The sequence below is a fragment of the Dermochelys coriacea genome, chromosome 8 (genome assembly GCF_009764565.3).
Source record: "Dermochelys coriacea isolate rDerCor1 chromosome 8, rDerCor1.pri.v4, whole genome shotgun sequence".
NCBI classification, from domain to species: domain Eukaryota; kingdom Metazoa; phylum Chordata; order Testudines; family Dermochelyidae; genus Dermochelys; species Dermochelys coriacea.
The window spans coordinates 36,466,317-36,488,637 of NC_050075.1; the positions used below are offsets into that span (position 1 = coordinate 36,466,317).

The 22,321-nt window shown below is 45.5% G+C and overlaps 1 protein-coding gene across 3 annotated transcripts in view; it reads right to left on the reverse strand.

The window, feature by feature from the left end:
* Positions 1 to 22,321, reverse strand: part of NRG2 (neuregulin 2) — a 293,165-nt gene that overhangs the window by 51,195 nt on the left and 219,649 nt on the right. The gene's annotated exons all lie outside the window — the stretch shown is intronic.

Genomic DNA, 22,321 nt, shown 5'->3' on the forward strand with positions numbered 1-22,321 from the left:
CGGTCATTACAGTGGTGTAAGAGGGTAGAGATTTCGCTTTGTGGCTCAGGCAGCTGCAAACCAGTGAAATGCCTGGACAAGATCCCTCAGTGTGTCTAGTTATTGGGGTTCAGTGTTGCGGGGCAGAGTTACACATGGGAGGCACTGGAACCACGACGTTTAGCACTGATGCATGTAGCATGTTGTTGGCAAGGCCAGTCCAAAGGGATGGAAAAGTTGCTTCGTCGGAAGGTTCTTTTAACTTGACCCATAGGAATGAACCTCAAAAGTTGGAGTTTGGAGGTTTAACCCTGAACAATTCAAATGCTTCTCCAAAACCAATGAAGGCTCCTTTCTTCCTCATTCTCCTTCTCCATCCTTTCTCCTAGCCTAACTAGGTAATTCCCCCACACTGTCCTTACCTGTCCCTGACTCCCCGATCCCTCTGTCTAGCCCACAGACCTCTCTCTCTCTGACCCCAAATGAGCTCTCTCATCACCCAACTCCCTCTCCTGGCACAGGCTGCCTACCCTTTGGTGACATCACAATGGCCAGGGTTGCCTCCTATTCAGTCAGCTGGGCTCCAGCTGGCAGCAGTCTTTGTATATTATACACTCTGCAGCTACAATACTCAGACTGAGGCTTGGGAGCTGCAAGTGGCTCTTTAATATGTCTCCCGTGGTTCTTTGCGGTACATGATATTAAAACACTGTGTGATTTAATTATTAACCAATCAGGATGGTTTTACTATATTACTAACCAATTGGAGTTGATAAAATAATGATACTTGGTCAGTCATTTTGCAGTGACAATAATATAGATATAGATATAATAGTAAATGAACCAATGAAGTCACATGACTGTGGCTCTTTTGGGTAATGTTGATCGCTAATTTGGCTCCTGAACCACTGAGGTCTGAGTATCACTACTTTAGAGCCTCCCATTGTCAACCCCCCACCCGGAATAGTTTGCCCCGGATTCTCATCCTGGGGAGATCCTAATACTCATTAGATTGAAAAGAATTGTTGGCCCTACAGTGACTGCTAGATCCCTATCAGCCAACAGATCAGAGACCAAGAGATACATTTAATTTAAGGGAGGAAAGTTGGAAGCTTGAGATTGGGGCTGTTTCCTGTTTCTCTCCTATTCCATTATATATGCCCCATCAAAGTTTCAGTCGTCTTGATATATTTTTAAATGTCTGCATTCAACCTGACTTCAAGGATGATTAGATTATGGTCAGCACTTTAGTTCTTATGTATAATTTTTCTGTGATTCATGGATAGACCTACTGTCATAATCATAGTAGCATCCGCATTTTTGGCTCACATAGGAAAAGGGAATTAGACACCAAATTCCTCTTCAGCATAACTTTGCTGACTTCACTGAAGTTACACCAGGGATGAATGTGACGTACTAGCTGCAGAGGGGCATGCTAGTTTTTATATAATGCTGCCTGAATTACTGACAGCTCCATTCTCCATAGAAAACAGACATCTTCCCTCTGCCAAATTCATACTAGTACTTTCTACCTGTCTACAGATAAATTATGGGGGAGAGGGGAGGAATTGTTTATTTTTTTAACCAAATGCAACGTTTAGCATGATCAAAGCTTTATAGTTCAAACACATGTTGACAGATTAATTCTGTACTATTGCTCAGGGGTAGAATAGAATTGTTTTTTCTTGCCAAGTGAATGCTTAGCGGATACACTATGGATATGCAAATAATTCAGTGGCAATAACAAGAAAAGAAAAGGGCTGTGTTTCAACTTCTTATGTTTACTTGTTTAAAGGAACACTGTCAAATTGCTTTAGTCCTACATTTACCTGTTTTGAAGGGGGGGGGCTTAAAAAGCGGAATGTTCTCTGAACACTTTAGAAATGGAGAGGATGTTGTTTTTTTCTTTTTGATTGTAACATTTCCCTCCCTTGTTGGAAACACAAACACACCAGCATGTGCTACTGCATGAGGAGGGGCCCAGACTAGGTTCCCCATCTGTGTGAGGGAGGGCTGTGCAGTCTAGGGCTGCATGATTCCCCATCTGTACTTCACTGATTACCCAGAAGGCAGAATGCAGACACCTCTGAGCTGGAGGACTCCCCTCTAACAGGGCATCCAAAGACAGCTTACAGCCAACCTTGTCCCACTCACTCCTGAATGCACTGTGTGGAGCTCTGGGGCAGCTGAGAGTCTCACCTCCTACATTCAGACTCTGCTAGGAAGCTAGGCAGATCAGTGTTTGTAACATGCTTTGTGAACCTCAGACTAAAGCCAGTATAGATGTGCAAAATATTATTCATAGATTTTTAGGCCAGAACGGCCCAATAAATCATCTAGTCTGACCTGCGTAATACAGGCCACCCTGATACCCCTGTACTGAGCCCATTAACTTGGGTTTGACAGTCCAGGCTGGTCTTGATTTGAAGACTTCAAGAGATGGAATATTTGCCGCTTCCCTTGGTAGTTTGTTCCAGGGCTGATCACCCTCTGTTAGAAATGCATGGCTTGTTTCTATCTGGAATGTGTTTGGCTTGAACTTCCTGTTCTAGCTTTCTGTGCTAGCTCAATGAGCCCTTTAGTACCCAATATTTGCTCCTTATACACTGTAATCAAGTCGATTTCAATCTTCTCTTCGATCAACTAAACAGACTGAGCTTCCTATTCATTATCGGTTAGAATATTTTTACTATTTCTAATGCTATTTTACTATTGCTAATAATTTGCAAATGCTGCTACTAACCCCTGGCTGGAAAATCTCCACTTCCTGGTAACTTTCAATGGGTAAGGAAATCCCACCTATATTACTGTATCATTGTCTCAGGTTCCCAGAGGAGTCAATTCACAGTCACACAACCTCTTCTGAAAGTGGGGCTATAGGGAGGAATATCATGGCATGTTTGAACATGATGACACTAGACGTTTGCTATGGCTACGCTACAGCTTACGTCAGTATAAGTTATGTTGCTCAGGGGTGTGAATAAGCCACCGCCCCCCCCAAGTGACATAAGTTACACCGACCTAAGCGCCGGTGTGGACAGTGCTATGTCAGCGGGAGAGTTTCTCCTGCTGCCATAGCTACCACCGCTCATGAGGCTTGGAATAATTAGCAATGGGAGAGCTCTCTCCTGTTGACCTAGAGTGTCTGCACTAGCAGCACTACAATGGCGCAGGTGCATCGGTGCAGCTGCACCACTGTAAGTTCTGTAGTGTAGCCATGGCCTCCAAAATGCTGCTGTCAGGAGCAGCAGAGTCTGTGGTGAAGTCAAATCAAGATAGTGTCATGTGCCAGTTTGGTTAGGCCAGTGGTGCAATGCCTGACTCCCATGCAGATGTCACTGTATCACAGTGTATTTTCAGACACTTGGAGTCTACATAAAGTATGTCCATAGATGTCCTACTGGCAGGGGGATGAGGGCAGGAGTGCCAGAAGCTCCCTAGAAGTGGGGGGCAACAGTGCCAGAACCTTGGCCCCACCCCCTGCTCCACCCCTTCCTCCTGAGGCCCCATCCTTTCTCTTCCCCTGAGACCCCACCCCTGCCCCGCCGCTTTCCCCAAGCTCCACCCCATTCCACCCCCTCCCCCTGTCATTCACCTTTAATGCAAGAAAAAGGTGGGAGAGCATAGCCCTCCCACTTTAAAAAGTGATGTGGCCATGGCCCCCTGGCCTCCCCTATTCCGGCACCTCTGGGTGAGGGTCTCTCCAGAAATGGCAGAGATACATGTGACTTCCACCATGGGAAGATTTCTGAGATAGGAAAACAAGTCTGGGCAAACTAAGAACCAGCCTGAACTTTTGGTCCTTTCTACAACATTTCCCCACCTCTCTCCCACTGCAACTCTGACCATGATCCTTCTTTCCAACAAGGGATAAAGTCCTCTATTCCATTCCCGCTGAAGGCTCCTACAGAATCTGGTCTTGGCCCCAGCCCTGTTGTTCCCATCCAGTTTGTATATTGTGCCTCTTAGAGTACAATTTTCTCCAGTGCCTAAGGTGCCCAAATCCCATGAACTTTCAATGAGGATTAGGCTCTTAAGTTCTCAAGTCACTTCTGAAAATTGAAGTTAGCTTTCTAAGTCTTTCAGAGGACTAAAAATTTCACCCTTGATCTCAATAGTATGCAAGATCTCAGACAGTCCCTCTGGAATGCAATGCAGGGGAAAGCTTAATAAATGTCACTTCAGTGTGAAAAGCACAGAAGAGGTGGCTACAGTGGATTCACTCCATGGATCTTCACCCTGATGGGGGAGTGGAAGCTGAGGCCACGAAGTGCAGTGCATGGGATGCACATTTTGGCAGTCTGAAGGCAACCCTAGGGCTGTGAAGTGAAGGGAGGTCACCTGGATATCTCTGGAGAAATGTGAGCTTGGATAAAAAGATTCAGTGTGATTTGGATAAAACACCCCAAACTTCTGGATATTTAGCCATCCGAACCCTTTTGAAGTCCACCCACCACTAGTGATACAGATAGATTTATATGCAAATGGCTCCTTTGTACAGAGGCACCTGAATGCTTTCACAGGCATCCTATTTATCTTTAAGTTTATTGCACATACCTGCCTGGGATCTGAGAAATTATTACAGTGGTGCAGCAGTGCCACTAGAGTTAATGATGTGTCTGTTTAAAGGGCAACCTTTTAAAGTCCTCTAAAATCAACTTGCTTAATTGGATTTCTTTAAGGTTCGTTGTGCCTCAGGAGAGGGTAGGGTTAGTGACTCAAATTTGGAGCGGTTTGGGGCAGGGAAAAAAATAACAATTTTTTAAAAAGTTTCCAGGTGGGTTTTTTTTTTTTTGCCCAGAGCTAAAGATCAAACTATTGCTATGTTGCAGGTCAAAACAGTCTCAATCTGTTGAGTTTTACCCAAGATAGCACATGGAACCTACCACTAAATCTTTGGGGAACCCAAAGTGAGAACAGTATTTTATAAAACATCCATTTTTATGTGCACTTTCCCAAAAACAGGGAAAAAGCTAAAGGGTTTCCATTACTGCTGTTTTATATGTTTTAAAGCTCAAATCTTGTAAGTATGCTAAACTCCAAACACTTATTCAGCTCGCTTTGAAATCTAGTGTGCCTCACAGGGCATAGGGTAGCAATAGTGATCCTAATTTGGGCTCATTTAACTAAGGGGTTCCTGAGTTACAGTCATTCCCCACCCCCTTCCCAATAGTTCCCTTTTGCTGCCTCGTAATGCTAACCAGGGAAGTATTAATGCCTGGATGAATCCCAGCCCTCTGGATGGCTGTGAACTCACCCTTCCATTAAGGGAATTATGGGTAAATTAATCAGAGCCCCCCACGTAAGACAGAGTTTTGGATTGAATGGCTGGAGGTGGCAGGAATTTGTGGATCATGGCTGGCAATTTTATTTTGTGGAAATTGAACCAGTCTTTGGGTGGGGGGAGGAAGCAGACATGTGACTGCTTACAGGGAAGGGAGGGCTGTTAGGGGAGGGAGGAGTTGGGAAGGAGGAGCAGAGGGAGTTGGGGCTGCAGCGAGGGGAGGGAGGTTATGGGGCGGGGCATGAACAGGGATATAAGGTAGGGCAGGCAAGAAAGATTATGGACTCAGGTGTGGGAGGCATGGCAACGCTCAGCTCTGCCAGTGCATGCCAACCCCCATGCAACCCAAGCTCTGCTAGTGCACCCCAAACCCTCTGAACCCTCAGCTCTGCCAGTGCACCCCAACCCCCCTGCAATCCCAGCTCTGCCAGTGCACCCCAACCCCCTGAAACCTCAGCTCTGCCAGTACACCCCAACCTGCAGACCCACAACTCTGCCAGTGCACCCCAACCCCCTGCACTCCCAGCTCTGCCAGTTCACCCCAACCCCCCTGCATGCTCAGCTCTGCCAGTGCACCCCAACCCCCTGCACTCCCAGCTCTGCCAGGTCACCCCAACCCCCGTACCCTCAGCTCTGCCAGTGCACCCCAACCCCCCTGCACTCCCAGCTCTGCCAGGTCACCCCAACCTCTGTACCCTCAGCTCTGCCAGTGAACCCCAATCCCCTGCACCTTCAGCTCTGCCAGTGCATCCCAAACCCCTGCACCCTCAGCTCTGCCAGTCCACCCCAACTCTCCCTGCATCCCCAGCTCTTCCAGTGGACTCCAACTTCCTGCACCTCCAGCTCTGCCAGTGCACCCCAACCCCCATACTCCCAACTCTGCCAGTGCACCCCAACCCCCATGCAACCCAAGCTCTGCTAGTGCACCCCAAACCCTCTGAACCCTCAGCTCTGCCAGTATACCCCAATGCTTTCTGCACTCCCAGCTCTGCCAGTGCAGTCCAACCTCCTGTTCCCACAGCTCTGCCAGTGCGCCCCAACCCTCCCTGCATCCCCAGCTCTGCCAGTGCACCCCAACCCACTGTGTACCCTGAGCTCTGCCAGTGAACCCCAATCCCCCTGCAAACGAACACTATTCCACTTTGCTCCAGGCACTGCACATGTGTTGGGTTATAGGAGAAGAGAGGCAATAGAAACATTTGTATACCAGAGTGTGAAGAGTTCAGGGTGATGCATTCCCTAATTGTGGTGCAGAGGCCCAGCTACAGTAGTGGGGAGGCGGGGAAACACACTGAATGGGTCAGGGGCATAGCTTGGGAGGTGTACTGAAGCACAGCTGGTGGGCACAGTTGATGTATGTGCAGGGTAGGGTTGGGGGGAGCTGGCTCAGTATGCTAACTGTGGGACACAATATAAACAACTGCATAAATGACTACTAACAGTGTATTCCTGTGTGAAGACCTAGGAAATTCAATGACAAAAAAAAATTAATGCAGAATTAAGACTGGTTGGTGGTAGGTCGTCCCCTTGCAGACTGCTGAGTCAAGCAAAACTCAAACATCTGAACATGAGGATATGCACAGTTAAGGTTACCTGTGCAACCTTAACTCTGCTCTCTTTCAGCAATCCTCAATACATCCCGTTAACATACACACACCTTTACTCTGCCAACCCCACAGTTTTTGAAATATAGATTCATAGATTCATAGAAACTAAGGTCAGAAGGGACCATTCTGATCATCTAGTCCAACCTCCTGCACAGCGCAGGCCACAGAATCTCACCCACCCACTCCTATGAAAAACCTCACCCATGTCTGAGCTATTGAAGTCCTTAAATCATGGTTTAAAGACTTCAAGGAGCAGAGAAGCCTCCCTCAAGTCAACCATGCCCCATGCTACAGAGGAAGGCAAAAAACCTCCAGGGCCTCTCCAATCTGCCCTGGAGGAAAATTCCTTCCCAACCCCAAATATGGCAATCAGCTAAACCCTGAGCATATGGGCAAGATTCACCAGCCACATACTACAGAAAATTCTTTCCTGGGTAACTCAGATCCCATCCATCTAATATGCCATCTCAGGGGATTTGGCCTATTTACCCTGAATATTTAAAGATCAATTACTTACCAAAATCCCATTATCCCATCATACCATCTCCTCCATAAACTTATCAAGTAGAATCTTAAAACCAGATAGATCTTTTGCCCCCACTGCTTCCCTTGGAAGGCTATTCCAAAACTTCACTCCTCAGATGGTTAAAAACCTTCGTCTGATTTCAAGTCTAAACTTCCTGGTGGCCAGTTTATACCCATTTGTTCTTGTGTCCACATTGGTGCTGAGCTGAAATAATTCCTCTCCCTCTCCTGTATTTATCCCTCTGATATATTTAGAGAGAGCAATCATATCTCCCCTCAACCTTCTTTTAGTTAGGCTAAGCAAGCCAAGCTCCTTAAGTCTCCTTTCATAAGACAAGTTTTCCATTCCTCGGATCATCCTAGTAGCCCTTCTCTGTACCTGCTCCAGCTTGAATTCATCCTTTTTAAACATGGGAGACCAGAACTGCACACAGTATTCTAGGTGAGGTCTCACCAGTGCCTTGTATAACGGTACTAAAACCTCCTTATCCCTACTGGAAATGCCTCTCCTGATGCATCCCAAAACTGCATTAGCTTTTTTCACAGCCATATCACATTGGCGGCTCATAGTCATCCTATGATCAACCAATACTCCAAGGTCCTTCTCCTCTTCCGTTACTTCTAACTGATGTGTCCCCAACTTATAACTAAAATTCTTATTATTAATCCCTAAATGCATAACCTTACACTTCTCACTATTAAATTTCATCCTATTAGTCCAGTTTACAAGGTCATCCAGATCCTCCTGTATAATATCCCAATCCTTCTCCGAATTGGCAATACCTCCCAGCTTTGTATCATCTGCAAACTTTATTAGCACACTCCCACTTTTTGTGCCAAGGTCAGTAATAAAAAGATTAAATAAGATTGGTCCCAAAACCGATCCGTGAGGGACTCCACTCGTAACCTCCCTCCAACCTGACAGTTCGCCTTTCAGTAGGACCCGTTGCAGTCTCCCCTTTAACCAATTCCTTATCCACCTTTTGATGTTCATATTGATCCCATCTTCTCCAATTTAACTAATAATTCCCCATGTGGCACGGTATCAAATGCCTTACTGAAATCTAGGTAAATTAGATCCACTGCGTTTCCTTTATCTAAAAAATCTGTTACTTTTTCAAAAAAGGAGATTAGATTGGTTTGGCACGATCTACCTTTTGTAAAACCATGTTGTATTTTGTCCCATTTACCATTGACTTCAATGTCCTTAACTAATTTCTCCTTCAAAATTTTTTTCCAGGACCTTGCATACTACAGATGTCAAACTAACTGGCCTGTAGTTACCCAGATCACTTTTTTTTCCTTTCTTAAAAATAGGAATTATATTAGCAATTCTCCAATCATTCGGTACTACTCCTGAGTTTACAGATTCATTAAAAATTCTTGCTAATGGGCTTGCAATTTCAGGTGCCAATTCCTTTAATATTCTTGGATGAATATTATCTGGGCCCCCCGATTTAGTCCCATTAAGCTGTTTCAGTTTTGCTTCTACCTCAGATATGGTAATATCTACCTCTATATCCTCATTCCCATTTGTCATGCTACCATTATTCCCAAGATTCTCTTTAGCCTTATTAAAGACTGAGGCAAAGTATTTGTTTAGATATTGGGCCATGCCTAGATTATCTTTAACCTCCACTCCATCCTCAGTGTTAAGCGGCCCCACTTCTTCTTTCTTAGTTTTCTTCTTATTTATATGGCTATAGAACCTTTTACTATTGGTTTTAATTCCCTTTGCAAGGTCCAACTCTACTCGACTTTTAGCCTGTCTCATTTTATCCCTACATGTTCTGACCTCATTTAGGAGCTTTCCTTGCTGATCCCTCCTGTCTTCCACTCCCTGTATGCTTTCTGCTTCTTCTTAATCACCTCTCTGAGATGCTTGCTCATCCAGCTTGGTCTACAACTCCTTCCTATGAATTTTTTCCCCTTTCTTGGGATACAGGCTTCCGATAGCTTCTGCAGTTTTGATTTAAAGTAATCCCAGGCCTCCACTACCTTTAGATCCATAAGTTCTTTAGTCCAATCCACTTCCCTAACTAATTTCCTTAATTTTTGAAAGTCAGCCCTTTTGAAATCAAAAACCCTAGTTGCAGATTTATTTTTGTTAATCCTTCCATTTAGTTTGAACTGAATTAACTCATGATCACTTGAGCCAAGATTGTCCCCTACAACCATTTCTTCTATGAGGTCCTCGCTACTCACCAAAAGTAAATCTAAAATGGCATCCCCTCTAGTCGGTTCAGCAACTACTTGATGAAGGAATCCATCAGCTATTGCATCTAGGAAAATCTAAGCCCTATTATTATTACTGGCACTGGTCCTCCAGTCTATATCTGGGAAGTTAAAGTCTCCCATGATCACGCAGTTTCCATTAGTATTTACTTTATTAAAGACATTAAAAAGGGCTCTATCCATATCCAAATTAGATCCCGGAGGTCTATAGCACACCCCAAGCACTATCGTAGGAGAGGCTTTACTAGTTTTCTTCCCCAATGTAATTTTTGCCCAGATGGACTCTGTCTTATCCATTGCGTCGCTTCTTATTTCTTTACATTCTACCTCATCATTGATATACAATGCTACTCCACCCCCTTTACCTTTGTTTCTGTCTTTCCTAAACAGCACATACCCTTCAATACCTGTAATCCAGTCATGACTACTATTCCACCATGTTTCTGTTATCCCTATAATATCTGGTTTCACTTCCTGCACCAGTAGCTCTAGTTCCTCCATTTTGTTACCTAGGCTCCTCGCATTGGTGTATAAACATCTTAATTTTTGCTGTTTGGCCTCACTCACATTTTGTACCCTATTAGGCACAGTCATTCTACAGCCAGTATAACCTATTAGACTAGTATCCACACCGCCCTCGCTCCTTATATACATTCTCCTACCCACGGCTGTATCCTTTCTTACTTCGTCTTCTTCCCTCTCAATGCTAAAATGTGGCGTGGAGATTTCCTGGACATCTCCCATCCATCTCCCCCTAATTCCTAGTTTAAAGCTCTCTTTATCAGTTGTGCCAGCCTCGATCCTAGAAGTCTATTTCCTTCCCTACTCAGATGAAGTCCATCCCGAGAGAACTGTCCTCTGTCCGTGAATGCCTCCCAGTGGCCATACATCCCAAAGCCCTCCTTATAGCACCACTGCCTAAGCCATCTGTTGACAGTCATAATCTTGTCACATCTTTGTTGCCCTTCTCTAGGAACAGGAAGGATCCTGCTAAAGATCACCTGAGCCTCAATTTCCTTAAGCGTCTTCCCCAGCCTAGCATAGTCTCCCTTAATACTTTCCAGCGAGAATCTAGCCGTATCATTTGTTCCCACATGAAGGATAATTAGGGGATTCTTTCCCGCTCCCTTTAGGATCTTTTTCAACCTCAGGTCTACATCCCGTATCTTAGCACCCGGAAGACAGCACACCCTTCTACTCTCAGGATCAGCTCTAATTACAGGCCTGTCTATTCTTCTCAATAAAGAGTCCCCGATCACATAGACCTGCCTTTTCCTGGTGACTGTGCTATTCTCCAGTCTCTCCCCTGTTCCCTCTGGCTGCAAGTTCTTTCCATTCCTATTTTCCCTTATAATCTTCTTCAACCCATCCTGTATCCTCCTGGGGCTCATATTTGGTGTAGTCTCCCTTGACTCTTCTGCTTTTCCTATAGGACTAGCCTCTCTTCTCTTCTTCCTTACCCTTCCACCTTCAACAAGTACCTGCTGAGCCCCTTCTTCATTTTCCAACTCTGCAAACCTATTCCTAAGCTCTATTTCTCCTTCACTAGCCCATCTTTTCCTCTGCCTGGTTCTTTTAGTCACATGTTTCCACTGACCACTTTCCTCACCCAGTCTCCCCTCAAAATTCCCCAGCCCTGCTTCCATCTGTGAGTCTGAGCAACCCTTTGTGTTCTTTTACAACCCATTCATTCTCACCCACAGCACACAAAAAAGGTGATGGTGGAGAAGTCAAAAAAGTGAACAGAATCATTAAGAAAGGGATAGATAATAAGACAGAAAATATCATATTTCCTCTAAATAAATCCATGGTACATCCACATCTTCAATATTGTGTGCAGATGTGGTCGCCCCATGTCAAAAAAGATATAGTGGATTTGGAAAAGGTTCAGAAAAGGGAAACAAAAATAATAGGAAAAAGAAAAGGAGTACTTGTGGCACCTTAGAGACTAACAAATTTATTTGAGCATATGCATTCGTGAGCTACAGCTCACTTCATCGGATGCATTCGGTGGAAAATACAGTGGGGAGATTTATATACACACACAGAGAACATGAATACCCGCATGGCCCCACAGTATGCCAACATTTTTATGGCTGACTTAGAACAACGCTTCCTCAGCTCTCGTCCCCTAATGCCCCTACTCTACTTGCACTACATTGATGACATCTTCATCATCTGGACCCATGGAAAAGAAGCCCTTGAGGAATTCCACCATGATTTCAATAATTTCCATCCCACCATCAACCTCAGCCTGCACCAGTCCACACAAGAGATCCACTTCCTGGACACTATGGTGCTAATAAGCAATGGTCACATAAACATCACCCTATATCGGAAACCTACTGACTGCTATTCCTACCTACATGCCTCTAGCTTTCATCCAGATCACACCACACGATCCATTGTCTACAGCCAAGCTCTACGATATAACCGCATTTGCTCCAACCCCTCAGACAGAGACAAACACCTACAAGATCTCTATCAAGCTTTCTTACAACTACAATACTCACCTGCTGAAGTGAAGAAACAGATTGACAGAGCCAGAAGAGTACCCAAAAGTCACCTACTACAGGACAGGCCCAACAAAGATAATAACAGAACGCCATTAGCCATCACCTTCAGCCCCCAACTAAAAACTCTCCAACGCATCATCAAGGATCTACAACCTATCCTGAAGGACGACTCATCACTCTCACAGATCCTGGGAGACAGGCCAGTCCTTGCTTACAGACAGCCCCCCAATCTGAAGGAAATACTTACCAGCAACCACACACCACACAACAGAACCACTAACCCAGGAACCTATCCTTGCAACAAAGCCCGTTGCCGGCTCTGTCCACATATCTATTTAGGGGACACCATCATAGGGGCTCATCACATCAGCCCATCACAACACTATCAGAGGCTCGTTCACCTGCGCATCTACCAATGTGATATATGCCATCATGTGCCAGCAATGCCCCTCTGCCATGTACATAGGTCAAACTGGACAGTCTCTACGTAAAAGAATAAATGGACACAAATCAGACATCAAGAATTATAACATTCAAAAACCAGTCGGAGAACACTTCAATCTCTCTGGTCACTCGATTACAGACCTGAGAGTGGCTATTCTTAAAAAAAAAAAACTTCAAAAACAGACTCCAACGCCAGACTGCTGAATTGGAATTAATTTGCAAAATGGATACAATTAATTTAGGCTTGAATAGAGACTGGGAGTGGATGGGTCATTACACAAAGTAAAACTATTTCCCCATGTTATTTCCCCCCCACCCCCACCCCTCACTGTTCATCAGACGTTCTTGTCAACTGCTGGAAATGGCCTACCTTGATTATCACCACAAAAGGTTTTCTTCCTTCTTCCCCCCACTCCTGCTGGTAATAGCTCATCTTAAGTGATCACTCTCCTTACAGTGTGTATGATACAACCCATTGTTTCATGTTCTCTGAGTGTGTATAAAAATCTCCCCACTGTATTTTCCAACCAATGCATCCGATGAAGTGAGCTGTAGCTCACGAAAGCTTATGCTCAAATAAATTTGTTAGTCTCTAAGGTGCCACAAGTACTCCTTTTCTTTTTGCGAATACAGACTAACATGGCTACTACTCTGAAAAATGATTAGGGATATGGAACAGCTTCCATATGAGGAGAGATTAATAAGACTGGGACTCTTCAGCTTGGAAAAGAGATGACTAAGGGGGGATATGATTGAGGTCTATAAAATCATGAGTGGTGTGGAGAAAGTAAATAAGGAAGTGTTATTTACTCCTTCTCATAACACAAGAACTAGGGGTCACCAAATGAAATGAATAGGCAGCAGGTTTAAAACAAAGAAAAGGAAGTATTTCTTTACACAACGCACAGTCAGTCTGTGAAACTCTTTGCCAGAGGATGTTGTGAAAGCCAAGACTGTAACAGGCTTCAAAAAAGAACTAGATAAGTTCATGGAGGAGGATAGGTCTAATGGCTATTAGCCAGGATGGTGTCCCCTAGCCTCTGTTTGCCAGAAGCTGGGAATGGGCGACAGGGGATGGATCACTTGATGATACCTGTTCTGTTCATTTCCTCTGGGGCACCTGGCATTGGCCACTGTCAGAAGACAGGATACTGGGCTACCTGGACCTTTGGTCTGACTCAGTATGGCCGTTCTTATGTTATGTAAGTTGCTCACGCCATCTTCCCTCTACTGTCTTCAAGTGAAGTGTTTCTTAAACTGTACACATGTGTCATTCCTTCTGGGAAACTGGCTGTGTGAGAGTGTATGCCAGGATCTGGAACCTCCTGAATCATACAGTGCCCAGGGCCAGTGTGAGTGGGTGCTATGTGCATATTGAGGCATTACTTGAAGAGGGCAGAGGGAAGGTGGCACGGGCAACCTTTTTTTTCTTTTTGTCCTTTAACAGTGTTCAATGGAATCCTGTGGGTCAGAGTGAGTGGGATATAAAAGAAGATGAAGAGCTTGAACTTTTCAGCAACAGGGCATGGGCAGACAAAAGGTGGGTGTACTGGGACTGTGCTGAAAAAGGGCAGAGTTAAGGTTGCATGGGCAACCTTAACTGTGTGTTTCCTGGTTTTCGGTTGTTCAAGTTTTACTGAACTTAGCATTCTGCAAGGAGATGACCCACCTCCAAGCAAGCTTCACTCTGTTAACAGTTTTTTGCCACTAAATTTAACATTTATTTTGTGATAGCACCTAAAGGCCTCAAATAGTCTGAGCTCCACTGTGTTAGGCAACCACTATACAAACATACAGTAGAACCTCAAAGATACGAACACCAGAGTTATGGACTTACCGGTCAACTGGACACCATGTGAAAACAGAAGTCATCCATCAGGCAGCAGCAGAGACAAAAAACAAAAAGCAAACACCGTACTGCCAAGGGGCTTTAACCCTGGGGCTCATGGCTTCAGCCATGGCGGGTTGGGGCTGCAGCCACAGGGTGAGGGGGCGGTTAGGGCTCTAGGTGAAGGGGGCACGGGGCTTCTGACTCTTGGGCTTTAGACCTGGGGGAGCGCTGGAGCTCAGGGCTTCAGCCTCGTGACTCCATTCCTGGCTTCATCCCCATGAGGGTCGCCAGGGCTCGCGGATTCAGCCCCATGGCTCTGTTCTTGGCTTCAGCCCCACAGGACTCACCAGGGATTAGTGCTTTAGCTACGAGAGGAGCACCAGTTTCTCGCCCCAGGGCCCCCCCGCATAGCGAGAGCCCCAGTGCATCCCTACCCCCAGCTGAAACAGGGAGCAGAGCGGTGAGGAGCCCCAAGCCCCAGCACCCCCCTGCGAAGATGAAGCCAGGAGTAGAGTCATGAGGCTGAAGTCCCAAGCCTCAGCACTCCCCCCCAGGTCTAAAGCCCTGATCCCTGGTGCTCTCGTGGGGCAAAAGCCTGGAGTCCCCCGCCCAAAGCCCCAGTGGCCCCTAGGGTCAGAAGCCCTGACCCCCCCTACCTGGAACTGTGACCCCACCCCACCCTCCGGCTGCAGTCCCAACTCCCCCATGGCTGAAGTCCATAATGTCTTCATCAGTATTATAGAACATTTCAGAGTTACAAACAACCTCCATTCCCGAGGTATCCGTAATTCTGAGACTCTACTGTATAAAAAAAGATAGAGAATTCAAAGTTTGCCAAGTCTATTTGCAGGTAGTGGGCCAGAACTAGAACATTATTGTATTTGCATCCCATTCAGGAAAGATTGAAAAATGAGAGGAGAGGGGCAGAGGGAATAAATCCCAGCAGAAGAAATTGGCGAGAAATTTACAGCAAAATAAATATATAGCGTCTGTGAAGAAAGATACACGGGGAAATAGTAATGAAATAAAAGTTACTGTATGCACCATCTCCAGGTCTCACTGCTAAGAGCCTCGCAGTTGAGGGCAGAAAGAACCTTCCATGCTTAATGTGGTACATACCACAGGCTCCCCATTACTTAGAAAAATGTGGGCTTTTATTTTTTACTTATATTGAATCATTGATGGAAAAATACCAGGTCTGAAGCAATAGGACAGAAAAACTTGTGAACCTGAGCAAGTTTTGTGAATGCCCAAACTAGTTTGCATGATCACAAAACCTCCAACTTCTCGAGGTTTACCCATCCTTAATGCAGTCGCACAGCTGAGCCTCGGCTGGGTGTGGCAATCTACTGAGATACTATCACAAGCATTTTGTATTCATTAGCTCACTGATTTTAGAGGCAAGCTTCCTGAACTATAATGCTGCACCTGAAAAGTGTGCAATATCTGACACCATCTCCAGCCAGGGCTCTCTTTGTTACCTGAGTCCCTGCTGCACTAAATTTATGAAGAGGGATATCATTTCCTTAGTATTGTCCTCCAACAGGTTACAGCCCAGATTCTTCAACCTTTGAGGATATGGGCCTACAGATCTGACTGGAAATACAGCATATATGTTTAACAGAGAGGATAATTAACCTTGGAACAATTAGCAAAGGTCAAAGTGGATTCTCCATCACTGACAATTTTTAAATCAAGATTGGATGTTTTGCTAAAACACATGCTCTAGGGATTATTTCAGGGCAGCTTTCTGGCCTGTGTTATACAGGGGGTCAGACTAGATGGTCACAATAGTCTCATCTGGCCTTGGAATCTAGGAATCTGGGAAGTGTACTGCAGAACACTGAGAAATGTGGCATCTCTCGCTCCACGTGGCAGGACAGGGCGAGATGAGAAGCAGCATGCTCTTTCCCTGGGAGCCAGCACATGCTGCAGGGATTTGGTAACCGCTGGGGTCAGGTCATTGTTAGTGACAAAGCATGTTGTCTTACATACAGAACGTGCAGAAGGCTGACTTTCCAGAAGGCTGCCATTGCTGTGTGCATGTGACCAGCCTTCAGCTGGGCTTTACCTGCAAAGCCTTTGCTGGCTGTCCCAGGTCTCTCTCAGATAGGGTGACCATATGTCCCAATTTTATAGGGACAGTCCCGATTTTTTGGGTCTTTTTCTTATATAGGCTCCTATTATCCTCCACCCCCATCCCGATTTTTCACATTTGCTATCTAGTCACCCTACTCTCAGAGCTGTGTGCACCCCATTAAGTTCCAAAGCTCCTGGGTGGCCCATCTCAGGGGGTACGGTCTTTCCACAACTAGCATCTCCCTCATTCCCAATCTTACTCTCAGCTATGGGCTGGTACCACCGCAGGCCCCACAGGGCAGGGGGGTAGGCACAGGCCACCCTCAGTCTGGATTGTACCTCTAAGGCATAGGCCTATGTTAGGAATGGTGCAGAGCTGCACCAACCTGTTAGGAACATGTCTTGCCCCACTCCCTGGTCCACCTGGGGAACACTCAGGAGCCACCATCTTTTAACTCAATTGCCTCTCTGTGCCTGGTCAGCTCCATGCGCCAGTTTGGTAGGGGATTGGAGTCATTGGCCTGCCTCGGCCTTTCCCCCTTTGGCATGATCTCGACCCCCACAGGGTGACCAGAAAGGACCTCTGTGCTCCCCCAAACACCAGGACTACCACTGTCCTTGACCCTCACTCAGAGCATACATTGGGAGAGGGAAGGCCCCTTGCATACCCACATGAAGTGAGGCACCATCTGGTCCCTGTTTCGAAGCAGATACAACCTAATCTCTGTACACTGCTATACTGTGGCTCTGAGAGGGATCTTCATGGGCTTGTCTACACATGAAATGCTATAGCTACAGCACTTCAGTGTAGACCTACCTGCACTGATGGGAGGGGTGCTCCCATTGGCATAGATAATCCACCTTCCTGAGAGGCGGAAGAATTCTTCCATCAGCCTAGTGCCATTACACTGGGGTTAGGGCAGTTTAGCTGCCTCTCTCAGGGGGGTGGATTTTTCACACACCTAAGAGATGTAGTTATGGCGACAGAAGTTCCCAGTGCAGACCGGCCCTGTGTGTCAGTTTTACCTGCCCACTTTCAGGTAATACCAGCCTCTAACGGCTGGCACAGTCCCTTTGCTCTCTGCAGTGTTTCTTTAATTAAGATCACAATACCCAGTTGGGAAACTCCTCAGAATAGACTGTAATCTGACACTAAGAAGAACATGAAAATGAAGGTGGTTTAATTTACGAGGATATGGAGAAAATGTAGCAAAAGGACACCTGGCACTTAAATAAGTGAATGGAGAACTGTTTCAGGCATGCTGCTTATTTGTGCAGAGGGCTGAAAAAGAGTATTGTTCTGTCATTATCCCCAAACCAGTCCCAGAGAATCATGCACTGAGCACACCGACAGGCTGTGTTCCCCAGAACAGCCAACGAGAAGAGGAGAAAGCAGCGAGAGCAAATGCCAAGGCCTTATCCAGGCACCCGCTGTACAGTAAGGGCCAAACTGCAGCTGGCCCACTTCAATGCCCACTGAAGACAGCGGCAGGGCTCCCATTGGCTTCAGCTGCAGCAGGGTAGAGTTCCAGGCTGTTTCTTAAAAAAGGGTTTTACAGAATCTGCTGCTTGTTAACCAGGTTCCCCAGGAGCGCAACGGGATGGGGGGCGGGGGAGCAGAACATACCCCGCAACGTCAGGAACTAAAGCACCTCAGCAAAAGAACCAAAAAGTGTAACTGCCCCAAATCAGCCTGGACACAGCGCCATTTCATCTCATTGTTGACTGTTTGCATTGTAGACAGACTAGGACTGGCTGGCTAAGGGATTTGGCATGGGAGATGGGGATTTTCACCTCTAGCTCACCAGTTTCTACCCAGCCCAGATTAGCATCCAATGGCTATTTGGTGACCCATGTGATATAAGGTAGCGGGCATCAGTCTCGTTCCTAGTGGATGCGTGTCCACGTAGGTATATGTGTCCAGTCTAGGCATCCTTGGTCCTGCCTCAGCTCTGGGTGCTGGATCCTGTCTCCTTTGAAGGTCCCTTCCAGACCTAAGTTTCTAGGATTCCATAACAAAACCACCACAGCTAGAACTACTGGCCCCCTGGTCAGCTGAGAGGCCATGCGCTGAGTGGGAATGACACTGAATTCTAGAGCTGGCCGAATTATTCATTGCAAATAAAGTATCCAGATGATTTAGTCCTTCTATCTGTTTGCAAATTGTTCACAAACAGACCCTGAACTCTGCCAATGTATTTATTGTTCTTGCTGTGCTTGTCAACTATCACCTTACTGACTGTTTGCAACCTGGTCACTTCATCTTTTTACTGCTTGTGTTTGTGGTGTGTGACTGGTCAGCTAAGTCACATGGCATTGCCTCTGTCCTCCTCCCCACTTGTGGAATGATTGAAGCTTTTTAAAATAGGAGAATAATGAAAAATAAATGGCAAGTTGTTCGCACCATAATTTGCACACCTGGGGTGGGGGGAGGATGTTGTAGCTATAACTGTGTCATTGTGGATTTTATAAATCTGACCCTGCACTCAGAGATATTGAGAGGAACACTTAATAAATCAAAAATAAATAAAATATAAATAAAATATGAGTTTCTCCTGAAGCTCTGGGGTAGGAATTGTTGGAGAAGCAGCAGCAGAATACAGAACAGGGTGCTGGGAAAGAAACAAATCAGTGATTGCAGAGAAAGGGGAGCATTTGAACAAACACTAACTAAAGGTGGCTCATGTCACTTTCCCAGCAGAGCACAACTTATCATTTTCTTGTCCCGGTCACATTATTAAGTTGATTGAGAAGCACTCCATGGATCCTGACACTGTGAAGAAGATGAACTGTAGATGCTATGCAAGGCAGCTGTGATAGTGGGGAGACCTTGGATGCCAAATATCAGCTTGACACAGCAAGGGTGGTGCTACATGTAAGGGCTGGGGATGTCCATGAAATGTTGCAAAATTCTGTGGACTTTTTTCTCCCATAGTGTGTGGATTTATTAGGAAAATATAGATGGGAAGCTGTGGAATTTTGAAGCAATCTGACTCATAAGACACGGAAAAGGCTTAGTTTTTTTAGCAAATTATTTATGTACATTTTTGAATAGTTTTCAATCAATTTGACTATATGTCACACACTTCCCTCTTTTTAAAATCTTTCCCCACCTCTGAAATCTTTCATTTTCAACTTGTGATCTTCCAAAGCTCTACACCGTTCCTCTCCCATAATCCTATGCTGAGAGCCAAAACAAGGGTTAGAGGGTCATTTATTGGCATCTTTAAATCTTGCAAGCTGATTCTTGCAAAAAAGATCTTTCATAATTTTGGTTCTGTGAAGCAATTGATAGTTTCTAGTCCCATATAATTTAGAAGCTGAGAACCAGGTCCTCGCCCATGTTACAATCCCTTTCTACAACACTGATAACTAGAGCTGGGTAAAAAAAATTTGGATTAAATTATTTCCTTGCCAAAAAAATGCAAATTTAGGTTGATCAAAACATTTGGGGGAAGGGATAGCTCAGTGGTTTTAGCATTGGCCTGCTAAACCCAGGGTTGTGAGCTCAATCCTTGAGGGGGCTATTTAGGGATCTGGGTCAAAAATTGGGGATTGGCCCTGCTTTGAGCAGGGGGTTGGACTAGATGACCTCCTGAGATCCCTTCCAACCCTGATATTCTATGATTTAGTGCATCTGTATCAAATTCACTGAATTGCTTCAGAGGCAAAAAAGGCAAAATGTTTTGTTTAGAAACAGTTAGCCTTTCCATTAGAAACAACTTTTTTTAAATTTTACACAAAAGCAAAACAAAATATTTCGTTCAACCCAACATGAAATTCAATCAACTTGTTTGGTTCCCAAAACATTTGTTTTCACATTTCATTTTAGGTCAACATGAAACAAGTTTTTTTGTTTGTTTTTCAATCTTTCAGTCTGGCCACCAAACTGCAAAATTGGTTATTTGCACAACTGTATTGATGACGTTGAAAGGTCATAAAACTGCCTTAACTGGGCAGCTGAGTACTCCACTGTAGGGTAATCCTGGCTTAGTGTAACCCTCCAACCCACAGCAGAGGGCAAATGCCAGTACATGGAAAGGTAATAGAGTGGCCAGGTGCCCAGTCTTTGACTGGAAAGTCTGGTCGAAAAGGGGCCCCAACAGTGCCCGGTCGGATCTACTGACCGGCCACCCAATATCTGGTTCCTGTGGTTGGGGGAGGTGATGGGTCATCACCCGCTGCAGCCCCCACTCAGCCAGGCCAGGGCCGCCGCCTATCTGCATTGAGCAGCTGCAGGTCCCAGCCCAGGTTCCACAGGTGAGTCCCTCCTGAGCCGGGTAGGGGGGTGGGAGGGGAAAAGCAGCAAGTGACAGGTGGGGAAGAGGCATGAACAGGGTGTGTGGCCTCAGGGGGAAGAGGCAGGGTGGGGTCTCCTGTGAAGAAGCAGAGCATGGATGGGGCTTTGTGGAGGAATAGGCAGGGCAGGGGTGGGGCCTCAGGTCGAAGAGGCGGGGCAGAGGAGGTTCCAGCACTCTTGCTGGAGCATCTGGTTTTTAAATATTACCAAATTGGCATTCCTAAAGGGTAAGAGACATGGGTGGTGCACTATTGTGCATTGGTGACCCACAGTTGATGCAATGAAGTCTAAGGGTCTGATAGCCAACATCAATTTGAGCAACCTTAAGACTGCTCTAGCTTGTGCCAAGGAGCTGAAGCGCCCTATGGCTGTCCCCAAGATCAGGGGAGACCACGAATGGTGCACTGCCACCTTTGACCCCTCCCCTCTTATGTACTCAGCATGTTCCATCACCATGTTCCAGCCCATCAGCTGTGTGCTGGGATCCTCAAGTTGAGGCTGGAGATTTGTCTGACCGACTGCAGGTATTCTTAAAGATTTTGGAATTGAGTCTGAGGATTATTTTTATCTTTGGGGGAAGCGATAAGGCCCATTTCTAAGACTTTTCCTAGCAGGATGATCTGGGGCAGAACCTATGATTCTTCCCACTCCCACTTCCCCCAGGGTCAGAGACTCTTCATTTTATTAGTGCTGTTGCGTCAATTATATCTATCTATAGTGCTATAATCCTTTTTAGTTTATATGCCTACAGGCTGCAGTATACCTGAGGCCTGTCACACCTCTCTAAGGTTTAGTTTCAGGTGGTCTGTTTGCAGATTCAGGATGACAGCATTGCCTGGGGCATAAGCAGACCAAAATGGGTAGTTTTTTTTTTTTTTTTACATTAGAGCCTAAATTATGCAAACACCCTGCAAAGACTCAAAAAATCTATGGAGAAGTCTGCCAAAGATTAGAAATTCCAGTAACCCAAGTCTAGATTATTATGTTTTTCAATGTTGAACTGTACTGAAATGTGGTTTTCCAGGCAAAAATTTCACTGCATTTTCCTCCCCGGGTTTTTGGTGGCTGGAAGGAGCAATTTGCTGATGACCCTGCTACAAAAGTTCAATCAAAACATGGGCCACTCACTCTTTCATATGGAAAATATCTGTGCCATCTCAGGCATGAAGCCATTTCAGGAGCCTACTGGCTCTTTTGCAGAGATAACATCCACAGAAAGAAGCTTCTGTGTTTGTGGACCACTCTAAATAATTAAGTATGTTCCAGTAAGGTGACTAAGGAGATAAAAACACATGGTGGACAAGCGGAATGTTCCCAAGTCATATTTCCTGATTGCTGAATCTCAGAAGGGGAATATTGAAAAAGCTGATAACTCCATGCTAGTGTAGGAGCCAGAATCTGCTTTCCGGAGTGCTAAGGGAAAATAATACAGCCCATAAGAAGGTCTTAGAATCCAAACATTGGATTCATTGCCAGTGATAAACAGGAACAAAGGCTGGGTTTCAAACTAGGTATCTACAC